The 12,610-nt window shown below is 41.4% G+C and overlaps 1 protein-coding gene across 4 annotated transcripts in view; it reads left to right on the forward strand.

Annotated features, from left to right (window-relative positions):
* Cdkal1 (CDKAL1 threonylcarbamoyladenosine tRNA methylthiotransferase) overlaps positions 1-12,610 on the forward strand; it is a 594,700-nt gene that overhangs the window by 141,959 nt on the left and 440,131 nt on the right. The gene's annotated exons all lie outside the window — the stretch shown is intronic.

Here is a 12,610-nt window from a genome sequence, read left to right on the forward strand (position 1 = left end):
GCAGGTTTGGCTTTGCTTGGTTTTTCCTGGGTGCAGAGTTTAAGTACCAAGTACTTGCTGGGCATGGTGGCATACACCTGTAATCCCAGGAGGCTGATGCAGGAGGAATGAAAGTTCAAAGCTGGCCAGAGCAACTCAACGAGGCTGTGAGCAACTCGGTGAAATCCTGTCTCAAACAAAAAAGGGCTGGGAAGCTGGTTACTGGGACCTTGTCTACACTGAGAGCAGAATGTGCAAGTTGATCCAGTAGTTAATGTTTTAGACTTGTGTTTTCCCATTTCCAAATTACATTTTTTGTTGTATTCAGGCAAATCAACATGAGGCCAAGTCTTCAGATGTTTGAAAACTTCCCGATGGTTCCTTAAGTTGTTCATTTTCGTCCTAATCTGAAGATGCCTATGTTCATGGACTATGTTGTATACTTTAAAAGTGTTCCAATAAGATCAAGTGTTCTGACAAAAAAAAAAATAAAAGTTGGGGGTGGGGACTGGGGATGTGGCTCAGAGGTTAAGTGCTTCTGGGTAGAATTCCTGGTACCAAAAAAAGGGGTGGGGCAGTACTGTGGTACATTTCCAAATGGCCCCCTTTCCCTTTTCCTTCCTGGAAGCCTGAGGGGTTTTCTCAGACAATGACTTTGAGAACCAGATCAAGAATCCTGAAAGTAAAACTGATGCAAGTGTGGGGCCACCATGAGGAGTCGCTGTGCACTGCGGAGTATTAACCCTCGGAGTTGTCCCCGGGAGCTCCTGCCACCCATCAAGACAGCCTGGGCTTCCTGCCCCAGCGCTGCTCCTGGGCAGGTCCACTGGGTGCGCCTGTTCCACCTGCCTCTCTCGGTCGCTCTGATCCTAAGGCAGTGCCTGTTCCCTCACCTCCTTTCTGTAATGTGGCTAAGAGAGTTAACTGATCCCAGGGTGTGTAGTTTTTACGTAATGGGAAGAGGAAGCAGTATCTTCCAAGCTTCCTACATGCTGATCCAGAAACCTGAAGTCCCCACAGTCGTCGTTAAAGAGCAAAAACCACTGGGGAAACCCATAGTGCCCATTTCCTGAGTACTGCTGAATGTTGCTTGTGGTGTTTTTACCATTGTCTGTTGTTTGCTAAGGTTATTTTGTGACATTGATCTTCAAAGAAATTGCAGAATTATCCAGAAATGTATGATAAACTGTTTATATTGTATGTGGCTTGTGTTCCATGAAGCTGGTCCTTGTGTTAAAAATACCCAGTTTTCAAGAAGGTTGGTGTTGATTCATGGATTTTAAAACTTTTTTCTTGCCAATTATAAAATAGCGTACAAATTATAGAGCCTTTGGAAAATAGTTTAAAAGTCATCTGTATCCTCTGCTGCTGTGGCTAACATGCCACAGTCTGCTTTTCCAACCTTCTGTATTGGTTTCTCATTTTAATTTAAAAAATTTTCTAAATTTATGTATGACAGTAGAATACATTACAATTCTTATTACACACATAGAGCACAATTTTTCATATCTGTGGTTGTATACAAAGAAAATTTACACCAATTCGTGTCTTCACACATGTACTTTGGATAATAATGACCATCACATTCCACCATCTATACAAAGGACTTAAAACAGCATACTACAGGGACACAGCTACATCAATGTTTACAGCAGCACAATTCACAATAGCTAAGCTGTGGAACCAACCTAGATGCCCTTCAATAGATGAATGGATAAAAAAAAGTATGGCATATATAAACAATGGAATATTACTCAGCAATAAAAGAGAATAAAATCATGGCATTTGCAGGTAAATGGATAGAGTTAGAGAAGATAATGCTAAGTGAAGTTAGCCAATCCCCCAAAATCAAATGACAAATGTTTCCTTTGATATAAGGAGGCTGATTCATAGTGGGATAGGGAGCCGGAGCATGGGAGGAAAAGACAAACTCTAGATAGGGCAGAAGGGTTGGAGAGGAAGGGAGAGAAGGGGTATGAGGTTAGAAATAGTTTCTTTTTATAGAGAGAAAATTGTTTCATAAATATTTCTGTATCTTTCCTTTAAAAAGCCACTTAAACTTATTAAAAGATATTTAAATGACTGTGATATTTCATTTGAAGGATATAATATGTAGGTATTCTTATTGTTGAGTATTTAGATTTTTTTTCGAGTTTTCCATTTGCTACTATAAATGTATTGTAATCATCAATTAATTGAGTATCGTTCGGCATAAACCTGTGCCATCATTTCTGAGTATCATTTTTTTTTTTTTAAGTGTAGGTCAGTTTCTTGAAGGTGTAATTTTGGGTCAAAAATAAAGCACTTTTAATGACTGCCCCATTGCTCTCTCGAATAGATAAATGAGTTAGCCTCCCTACCAGTAGTGTGATAATGTGAGGACACCCTTCCTTCGTGTGGTTTTGTATTACCATCATCATTTTTGCTAAGTTAATGGCAAATAGGATGGTAGCTCATTGTTTTAATATGTATTTTTGATTATAAGTGAAATAGAATATTTTACATTATTTGGATTATTTTTCATTTCAGTGTCTTTACTATAGACTTCATACTTTCAGGTGTGCTTATGTGAGTTGCTCGTATGTTGAGAATTAGCCACGAAAGGACTTCTAAAGACATAAGTGCTCTAAGCATGCTCATGAAAACAATCATGAACGAATTCAACGTACAAGCCTTGAGAGAAGTTTTGCAAATGTCATGTGAATTCATCAAGTAATATTCTGTTGCCAGTATTGCCTGCTTTAGTACCTTTATTACTGTAAAAACAAATCAACGATTGATATGAAAAAAAATCGGATATGAAAGACTAATATTTTGCTCTAATATAATCAATATACTTTAAGATGAAATGTAGATCAGGTACAATAATACAGATTTTCAGAAAAGCAGGAATTACCATAAGTAATAGATGATAGTGGCTTTGAGGTCCTTAGGGGCTCTATGTTGCAGGGCCCTGCCTGCCAAGAGATTTGGTGGCTTGCATTTGAAAGCTGCCATTTCTTCTGTCCCTTCTTTTGGCTTTCTGCAGCTCTTCTTCCTGCAGGAAATATGAATTCACAGTGCTGCCCTGGGGCTGGGTGTCTCTGGGCCAGCAGACCCTGGGCAGTCCTGCTGCTGGGAGCAGGTGTGTGCAGATGTCTGCGGGCCAGCCTGCCTTCTGCTTGGTGATGCTGGGGAGGGTGATTGATAATGGAGCTTGCTCTGAGTAATGGCCTGAGACGAGGCTTGCTCGGGTACCTTGCTAGGTGACAGAATGAATCCAGACAATGTAGTCCATCGTTTTACTGAACTTCCTTATTAGTGTTCTTGGCCAGCGGCCTTGCTGCTAGTGGTTTGATGTCTTTGCGCCTCTCTAGTCCCAGTCTTCGAGGAAGATGATGTCCTAGGCACAGAGCAGCGCTTCTGAGCGGTGACGGTTTTCAGTGGCCAGTGCCTACCTAAGAGGGCTCCAAGGCCTTTGGGAAGGAAACAGTCTCAGCCTGGTTTGTCTTTTCCTGTAGTTGTCTCCAAAGTGGGGTGCACATGTCCCTAGGCCAGGTCAAAAAGTACATGGCACGGGCCGAGAATATGTTAAAAACTTTATTTTCAACTCAAAGTCAATTGTGCAGTAATACAAGTATCTTATTTACAAACATACATAAATTGGGCATACACTTAAGCGTTTTAAGTTTTTCACTTTAAGTTTTTGTTGTGTGCCTTCTAAACATGTGGTAGAAGCCCGTTTTAGGGATTTGTTGGAGAAGTGTGGTCGCTTCTGCTGATTCTGAGCACTGGGACATCTGGACGTCCACATAAGCTGATTTTAGCAGAATTTCTAGGGTTCCTGTGAGGGACACGGAGCTGAGGACAGTTGTCAGTATCCTTTGCTGGGATTTTAAGTTGAAGATTAATATGTCAAAGTGACTGAAGGTTTACGATGGCCAGCAGAGGAGTGATCTCCATGTGTTTCTTAGGCTCCACGTTTCCTGACCTTTCTGGGTGTGCTGGTCAGCTTTGCCTGGAGCCTGGACATCATGAGATGATATGAGTCGTGCAGTGACGGTAGCTTTCCTCCGTCGTCAGTTGTCGTTATATCTTTTCGTATGCTTTGCCTATGGAGTTTGAAACTATTCGGGGCTTTTGATTGCAGAGGCCACAGAATTCCTTCTGGCTCTTAGATGGTCAGCTCTTTCCTTGCTCTCTGAAACTTCATTCCTTGTTTCAGAAATAATGAACCTCAGATGAAAGCATGGTGGGAAGCTTGTAGGGGGGCTTCATCTGTTGAATTGAAAGGTCCTCGTGGGTTCCAGTCACACGTTACAGAGGATAGAATGTGATGAGCGCTGAGCAGCCCTCTCCTTAACTTCTGTAGTCACCCAGGACCCTGCCTGCTGCTTCCTTCCAGATTTTCCCGGTTAGACTTGATGCAAGCCGTAGGTATCAGAAATGTCACATGATGCAGATACGGGGCATTCCTTTTTTTCCCCCCAATTTTTTCCTTTTTATTCTAATTAGTTATACATGACAGTGGAATGCATTTTGACACATCATAAATGGAGTATAACTTCTCGTTCTTCTGGTTGTACATGTGGCATTCGATTTTGACAACATCACTTGTAATCAGTCTCAGCATTTTTCCATGTGTGCTCAGGGGGATTAAAAAAAATCGTATGTGTTGCTTTATCAGAACTTATCCACGAAGATAATCTGACTTCTAGCAGTGCCGCTAGTGGCTCAGTAGAATGTCATTTCCTTGTGCCAGTTCACTCAAGGTGAAAAAAACCTCAAAAGAATATTGGCAGTTCCCTAGCACTGGCTGATTGGAAACCACAAAATGTTTGGCAGACTTTTAGTGTGAAGGGCCTGTTGAATGTGACTGAAATACAATGATGTTATTTTGGGACAAACTGAGAGGTGCAGACCATTTGCTTCTCTAGGTAAAATAGTTTGAAATCTAAAAATGCACCATGCATCAGCCTGACTTCCTAAGACAGTTGATTTCTGATTTGGCTTATCAGTTTGAAATGTCAAATTGTTTTCTTCAATAGCGATCTTATCAGTTTTTTTTTGTTGTTGTTGTTGGATCAAAAGAGGAGCCAATTTTTGGAAAATGAAATTGCATCATCTAAGGAAAAATGAATTTAATTAAAAAAACTTTGCCCATTAATTTGTAGGAATTTCTTTTAAGTAACCTACAGTTGATCAGAAGGGGATTCATGATAAAAATGAAGATACTAGAGAGAAGTGGGGAATCTAACGATGCCTCTGGAACTAATGATCATTGCAAAAAATGTCTTCATGTGAAATTTTGCTTTTGACGTTTTGGAAAACTAATTTTAATTAAAAGCAACGGTTGTTGCTTGAGAGTTGCTGTTAAGGGCTATGTGGTTTTGGGGGATGTTTGAGTCAGACTATTTTAATAATTCCCCACCCCCAAATCACATTTAAAAAGAATAAAAAATTTTCAAACAATTACATTTGGTTTCTGAAAGGCCATACCTGGATGTCAAGTTGGAAATACTTTCAATAAAATCGGCCCTAAATTAAGTTAGCTTTGTTATTTGCAAAACATAGTTTTTGCTAAGCAAGTTTCAGACAGGTGAGCTGCTTTTCCTCCAGACTCAGGTCCCATTCTGCTGTACAGAATGTGATCAGTCATGGGTTTCTCTGGGCACTGAATTCTGATCAGAGAGCCTGGGGCCCACCTGCCTGAATGCCCTAGAGTTGAAGAGTGGACCTGGACACACACATCTCATTCTTGAGGATTTTAAAGTAACTTAGAGCTGTTGTGACAGAAATAACTCAAACACTTGGTATCACTGAGACTCCTTGTTTCAGACCGAGGTCCTTGAGCTGTGTGTCTGTACGTGGAGAGCTTCTGCCCAGCATTATGTTGCTGCCATGGGTGTTCACCTCCACTGTCATGGTGCTTTGTATTGTTCCTGGCTGTAGCATAGTGGATTTTGGTTGAAGAGACATTCAGAGTTTCACTAAACACATTCTTTTTTATTTTTTGGTACCAGGTGTTGAACCTAGGGGTGCGTAACCACTGAGCCACATCCCCAGCCCTTTTTTAAAAACTTGTTTATTTACAAAGTCTAAGTTGCTCAAGGCCTCCTTAAATTGCTGAGGCTGGTTTTGAACTCATGATCCTCCTGCCTCAGTCTTCCAAGTTGCTGGGATCAAGGCGTGTGCCACTGCACCTGGCACTAAACACATCTTTAGGTAATCTTTTTATTTTAACTTTGGATTGAGTGAAAAGTTGCAAAGAGGACGTAGAACATTCCCATCTATCTGCACTCAGTGTTTCTATTTTTACTAATACCATGGTCCTTTTTTTTTTTTTTTTTTTTTAACAATCAAAAACGAGCGTTGGCCTGTCACTATTAACCAAATGCTATACTTTATAGAGTTTACTAGTTTCCCCCTTATGCCCCTTTTCTGGATGGATCACATCCAGAATGCCTCATCGCATTTAATTGGTGTGTCCTCTTAGTCTTCCCTAGTGTGACAGTTTTCAGATTGTTTTCGAGTTTATTCTTCAGTTTGGGGCTGGTCAGCTGTTTGGTAGGAAGTTCCTCAATTTGGTTTTGTCTGATGTTTCTCCCGAGTTTAGAGTAGCACTAGGGGTTTTTGGAAGGGAGACCACAGAGGTGACTTGCTGTTCTCATTACTTCTTATCAGGGGCATATGCTAAGTAATTTTATTTTTGATAGTTCAGTCTCATAGTGGAGAGATGGAAAGACAAAGGAAGTGAAATTTATGTCAGTATTGCTTGGGTAAAAACTGTGGTAAAGATAAGGGAAAAGAACTGAATCTAAAAGAAAAATCTATCTGGAAGAAGTCGGTCCTTGGTGGTCTGTCTTGCCTCACTTTGGCTGTTAATTTTTTGCAGGACTGGGAACTGAGCCCAGGGGTGTTGTCCCACACAGCTACATCCCCAACCCTTCTTATTTTTTGAGAAAGGGTCTCACTAAAGTTGCTGAGGCTGGCCTTTAACTTAATCCTCCTGCCTCAGCCTCCAGAGTAGTTGAGATTACAGGCATGCCCCACTGTGTGAGCTTCATTTTGGAAGTTTAAATGATAGAAGTCAAAAGGAAAAAGCCGTTAGTTTCTAGACATACATCAAGGCAGAACTGCAATGAAAATTTAAAGTCTCTTAAAGCCAAATTTTTTCAGATCCTTAATTGGATTTGTATTCCTGTTTCTCTTCTGCTATATATTTTTTTCTTTCCCTGTGTTCTTTTGCATCAGAGTTTGTTTTTCAAGTTGAGTTAATGATATTGAGAAATATTTCAAAGCATTTGTCACCAGAGTGGTTTATTCCTTAATTAATGGTGAGGCGGTTTTGCAGACAGGTGACAGGCTTTAATTTATTACACAGACTAGTCTTGTTAGTTATTGATTAGTGATGAATAAATTACTGCCACTTTTAATCATAAGAAATTTTCTTCTGGGGATAATTAATCAGAGCCTGCTCTTAAGCAGTGCAGCAGTATCCTCGTTAGTTATAGGAGCGAAGCTGCCTGCCTCTGCCCTGGGTAAATTCAGGGCAGAGGCAGACAGGTTTCCAGGTTTGTATTTTGATCTTTACTTTTATTAAGCAGACGAGAAGTGTACTTGCTTAAAAATTGCTTCAAACTGCCTTTCCTGTTGAGTAGGTTTTGAACTACCTGCTTGACAGATGGTGTTGGAACTAATTACTGAAATCATGTGTTTACCTGCTCATGGACATGTGTTCACCAGATGCACCCTGTTTACCCACGGCTGCTGATTTCTTAAAGAAATAGGCACCTTCTGGATAGAGTTGCATAACTTAGGATAATAAAAGCTCAGCAAAGCAGAGCTTTATGGCAGAATGGGCTAGGGTGAGAAGACTCATTTACACTTCTTTGCTAAGTGGTCACAGAGCTATTTTCAGTGTTGCTTATGCAGCCTGCTTTTGAAGGAGGTGGACTTTCATTTTACCTGCCCACTGAATTATTTAACCTCTAGCCCCCCAGGATGGATTCATTTGTAGTGGTAATGACTAAAGAGTCTTTTAAGATGATGGTGTTGGCTTATTATATTTTTGTATTACTTGTGAAATGTGTTTTCAGACCGCATGTTAAAAATGTATCATCCATCGCCTTCATTTCTAAACTTTGCTTTGAGGGGTCTGCCTTTGGATTCATTAATCGTTTGCATTTTTTTCTTTTTAAGAATTCATGGGTACTTCCTATGGTCATGAAGATGGAGATTGGTTACTTTAATATTTTACTGTCAAAATCCAGTTTATTTTTTCCACTCATTTTTATTCTACTTCTGTAAAAAAAAAAAAAAAAAAAAAAAGTTTAGAGAACTGAGTGACAGTGAGCCCCTTCATATGTGTGCCTTAAGCGTTGGTTTTGAAACACTTAAGTTTGAATACCGTCTGTAAACCCCGAGAAACAAGGGGAGTCATTGTTGCAGAATTTTGACAGGTGCAAACTATAAGTAATTACAGGTCCAGGCAGAAACTGGAACAGGAGTTGCACGGCAGCTGGCAGGCCCGACCTGTGACAGGTCCGACCTAACTTAAGTAGCCCAAATTTCATGGCAAGCTCAGATTTGTTTTATAGCATGAAATTCACCTTCTGCTGCAGGAAGAGTCTACTGATGGAGGCAAGATAGCAGCTGAACAGGGAGTAGCATATACAGAGGAGTGGGAAAGAAAGCTGCCCACTGAGCCTCTGTTGGTGTGACTTCAGGGCCAGATGGGACTTGTGTGGATGTATTTCAAAATGATTTACACTTTGACTGAAATCACTCAACACCAAATGGTGTACAGTGGTTACATCTGAGACGGGTGCTTTAGGGGATTTTTAAACCTTTTGTGTTATCTTTTTCTAAAAACGTTTGTAGACTTATGAGCACGTCTGGCTTTTGTGGAGAGGAAAGCAGTTTTAATTATTTGTTGGGGATGGATGTCTGAATAATTCTTTTCCCAGTTTTCATAGCGTAATGCAAATTTGTAGAGATGTTATCACTTGTGGGTTCCATTAGAGAGTTGCCTACCTTCAAACGTCAGATCTGTCGCTGATCCATGAAGAAACCTGCACCCCGCCTGCGGCCTTTACCCACGGCTTCTGCCCACACATTGCTGCCACCCTGGAGAACTGCAGTGGGCAGGACGGGGTCTCCATGGAGCAACGATTAAGTGCAGATGACTTGGGGCCCAAGTGAACCCATACATGAGTTTTCTTTGGCTTGCACATGATTTAAGAATCGGACAGTTTCACATTTTAAAACCTGTTTCTGGCCTAGAATGACTGCTCATGTGCCCCTCCTGCGTTCCTGCAGTTGGTAGGACCTGTGGGGTGGCCGCCCCTCCATCTCCAGTTGGTCCTGACCTCGTTCTCTGTTGTGCCTTCATTCACTTCCCTTACTTCCCTACCCACCTGAGTTAGTGACTCTCCAATACAGATATGTGGCTCGGAGGTGGGCAGGTGTGCTAAGGAAGGACAGACCTTGGGAGTGGACCAGAAGGCTCCTGCAGGATTGGTGGGCTGTGCTGTTTGGGGCCTCCCCTCCACGCTCTCGGGTTCCCCCACATGGTCCAGCCCTGGGACTGTGTTTTGTCACCCCACCACCCTTATGAAGTGCCTGGGCAGAAGTTGTGCCAGTTAAAGGACAGAAAATGTTCACAGGTTAATTATTTAATTTAATTGGTTTTTCTCCTTGTTTCTTAGTAGAGATCAGCTTTATTAAAGGAGAAGAGATGCAGAAATGGAATGCAGACATCTTGAAAAGCTCCAGGCACTTGGGAGTGAGGGCAGATGGTGGCAAGTTGTCAGGGTGGGTGGTGAGGAGCGGCGGGCAGCAGTGGGCTCTGTGAGAGTGGCCAGGAGCAGAGGAATGGTGCCAGCGACCAGCACCCCGGGAGGGGCAGCACGCATGCCGCCTTCCGTCTCTACCTGGTGCGCTCTGGAGTCCAAGTCTTAGGACCCGGGTCTGTGGAACGCGAGTTCCTCTGTTTGTGGTGGGGGCAGCGGAGGAAGAGCGAGGAAGGACTGTTTATGTATCTAGAATCCCTCAACTAGGTGTTACATAATTTCTGTTGGAATAAATTTTGCAAACATAGTCGATGTTAAAAACAAAATTGACTTTTGGCATGTGACCATTCCAAAGTTGGGTGGTTCTGGGCTTAAAAAAGTTACTCCGGTGTAAGTGATGAAGACCAGGGGTTTGGCAAACTGTGGCCCTCAGCATGAATCTAGCTTGCTGCTTATGTGTGTAAATTAAGTTTTATTGAAACAGCCTTGTACCGGTCAGCTAATATGCGCTCTCTGCTGCTTTCATACTGCTGCAGGAGGTTGAGTAGGTTTAACATGGACTGTGTTGTCCTCTACATCTAAAATGGTCAACTGGCACTTTCCAGGAACCACAAAACTAACCCTTGGTTTAGTTGGCTCTGTCCAGAAAAGAAAGGGGGGAAAAAGTTCCTACCGGTGCATTTATGCGACGTAACTACTTTTATTTAGCCGAATAACTACTTAGCCATATAATACTTTTCCAAATCCACATGGCTGTTTGATGATTTTGAAAATATTTTAGTTATTATCCTATTGGTAAATTTTGAAATAATTTATTTAAAATAGTACTAAAATGAGTTAATGGTAAAATAAAGTAGAATCATTTTATTAGTACTGTTTTTTTTCTAAATAATTATATGTAGATTTACTTTTGTACTTAAATTTAATTTCAGGGTTTTAAAATTAATGTGCAATATTGTACATATTAATGAGTAGTATGATGTTTCTGCACAGGCAAAAATATGGAATGCTGCCAGGCGCAGTGGTGCGTGCCTATAATTTAGCTTCTCAGGAGGCTAGGACCACAAGGTCAAGGCCAGCCTGGGAAACTCGTGAGACCCTGTCTTGAAATTAAAAAGGCTGAGGATGTTGCTCAGTAGTGCAGTGCTTGCCTTGAAAGTGTCAGGCTGTGGATTCCATCCCTAGTAATCGCCACCTCACCCTCATACCCCGTGCACACACATACCCCAAACAAACAAAAGGCAATGCTTCATGAATTTATGTGCCATTGTTGCACATGCTAATCTTCTCTGTCAAAATTTCAGAGCATTTATATCCCATTGAAGAAAGCACTATCCCACTTACATACAATAAAATTTTTCATAATGTCTTGTGCTACAGTTGGTCTGTGTTAGTCAGCTTTCCATTGTTGTAACAAAATACCTGGCACAACTAACTTATAAAGAGAAGGTTCATAGGCTCAGAGCTCTATGGGTTCTGGTCCATGGTAAGCCGGACCCCTTGCTTTTAGGTCACCGGTGAGTGCTGGGTGGTACAAAAGGGGAACAAACTGTTCATCTCATGGGCAGGAAGTGGAAGAGGAAGGGGCTAAAGCCCTTTGAGGGCACACCCAGAATGACCTGAGGATCTCCTGCTAGGCCTCAACTCCTCAAGTTTCCATCGTCTCCCAGCATCACCACTAACACATTGGCCTTGGGAGACGTTTAGTGGGTGAAAGTTACTGTGTTCTTGAGGCCAACTTTTTCTGGTGAAGATTATCGTAATTAATAAGAAAACATAAAGAACTATTAAACAATCAAAATATAGTATGTCGGTGAAAATCATAAAATAAAAATTTTGTCATCTTTTTTATAACATTTTTTGGAAGGAAGAATATAATTGTAGTGTAAAAACTTGATACTATATAATTTTACATATTTTCAGGAATAATTTTAATGTACCAAGTGTTCACATATGGTTCACTATGGTGTTAACTTAAACTTTGATAATTCCTTAAATGTTTTAGTTATTAGTGAACTTACATGATCAAGATTAAACACTAAAAATTCTTTTATTTTTAATTTGAGAGCATTTAAAATAGCAGGCCATTCAGGCGTCATGGTGCGTACCTGTGATCCCAGTGACTCGGGAGGCGGGGGCAGGAGGATCACAGATTCTTAACCTGCCTTGGCAACTTACAAAGTCTCTAAGCAGCTTAGCAAGACCCTGTCTCAAAAAATAAAGTGGACTGAGGATGTAGCTCAGTAGTAGAGTACTCCTGAATTCAGTTCCCAGTTCAAAAAAACAAAAGGCCAGGGACTGGGGGTATAGTTAAGCATACACCAGGCCCTGGTTTCAATCCCCAGCACCACCACCAGGGACTGGGTTCCATCTCTAGCGCCACTGTCAACCATAGTGATCATAAGTAGCAGGCCTGTATTGTGGTTATTTAGTATCTCAAATATTAAGCACTATTTTAGGCGCCGTGATTTCAGCACTGAATAAAATACAGTACTTTTTACTGTGGGGAAGGAAACAAATGCTTATGGGACTTTATGAAGTACTTTAAATCCTTGGGATACAGCAGTGACCAAAGCAAATTTTTTGCTTTCATGTAGCTTGCATCGCAGTTGGAAAAGGAGGGCAACACAGGTAGCAAATGCTGTGAAGAAGTGAACGAGTCTTGGGGGATGTGGGATGTTATTCTGTGAAGCTTGGTCAAGAGAGCCTTACCTCGGTGAGAGGACCTGATGGAGCAGACAACTGAATGAAGTGGGGACGGCAGCATTTAAGAAAAGAAGTTTCTCCGCAGAGGGAGTAGCAGTGGAAAACCGGGAGGAGTGTGCTTGGTAGCTCAAGCAACAGAGAATCTAGGGGGT

Source organism: Urocitellus parryii, chromosome 8, assembly GCF_045843805.1.
Source record: "Urocitellus parryii isolate mUroPar1 chromosome 8, mUroPar1.hap1, whole genome shotgun sequence".
In the NCBI taxonomy this organism is placed as follows: Eukaryota; Metazoa; Chordata; class Mammalia; order Rodentia; family Sciuridae; genus Urocitellus; species Urocitellus parryii.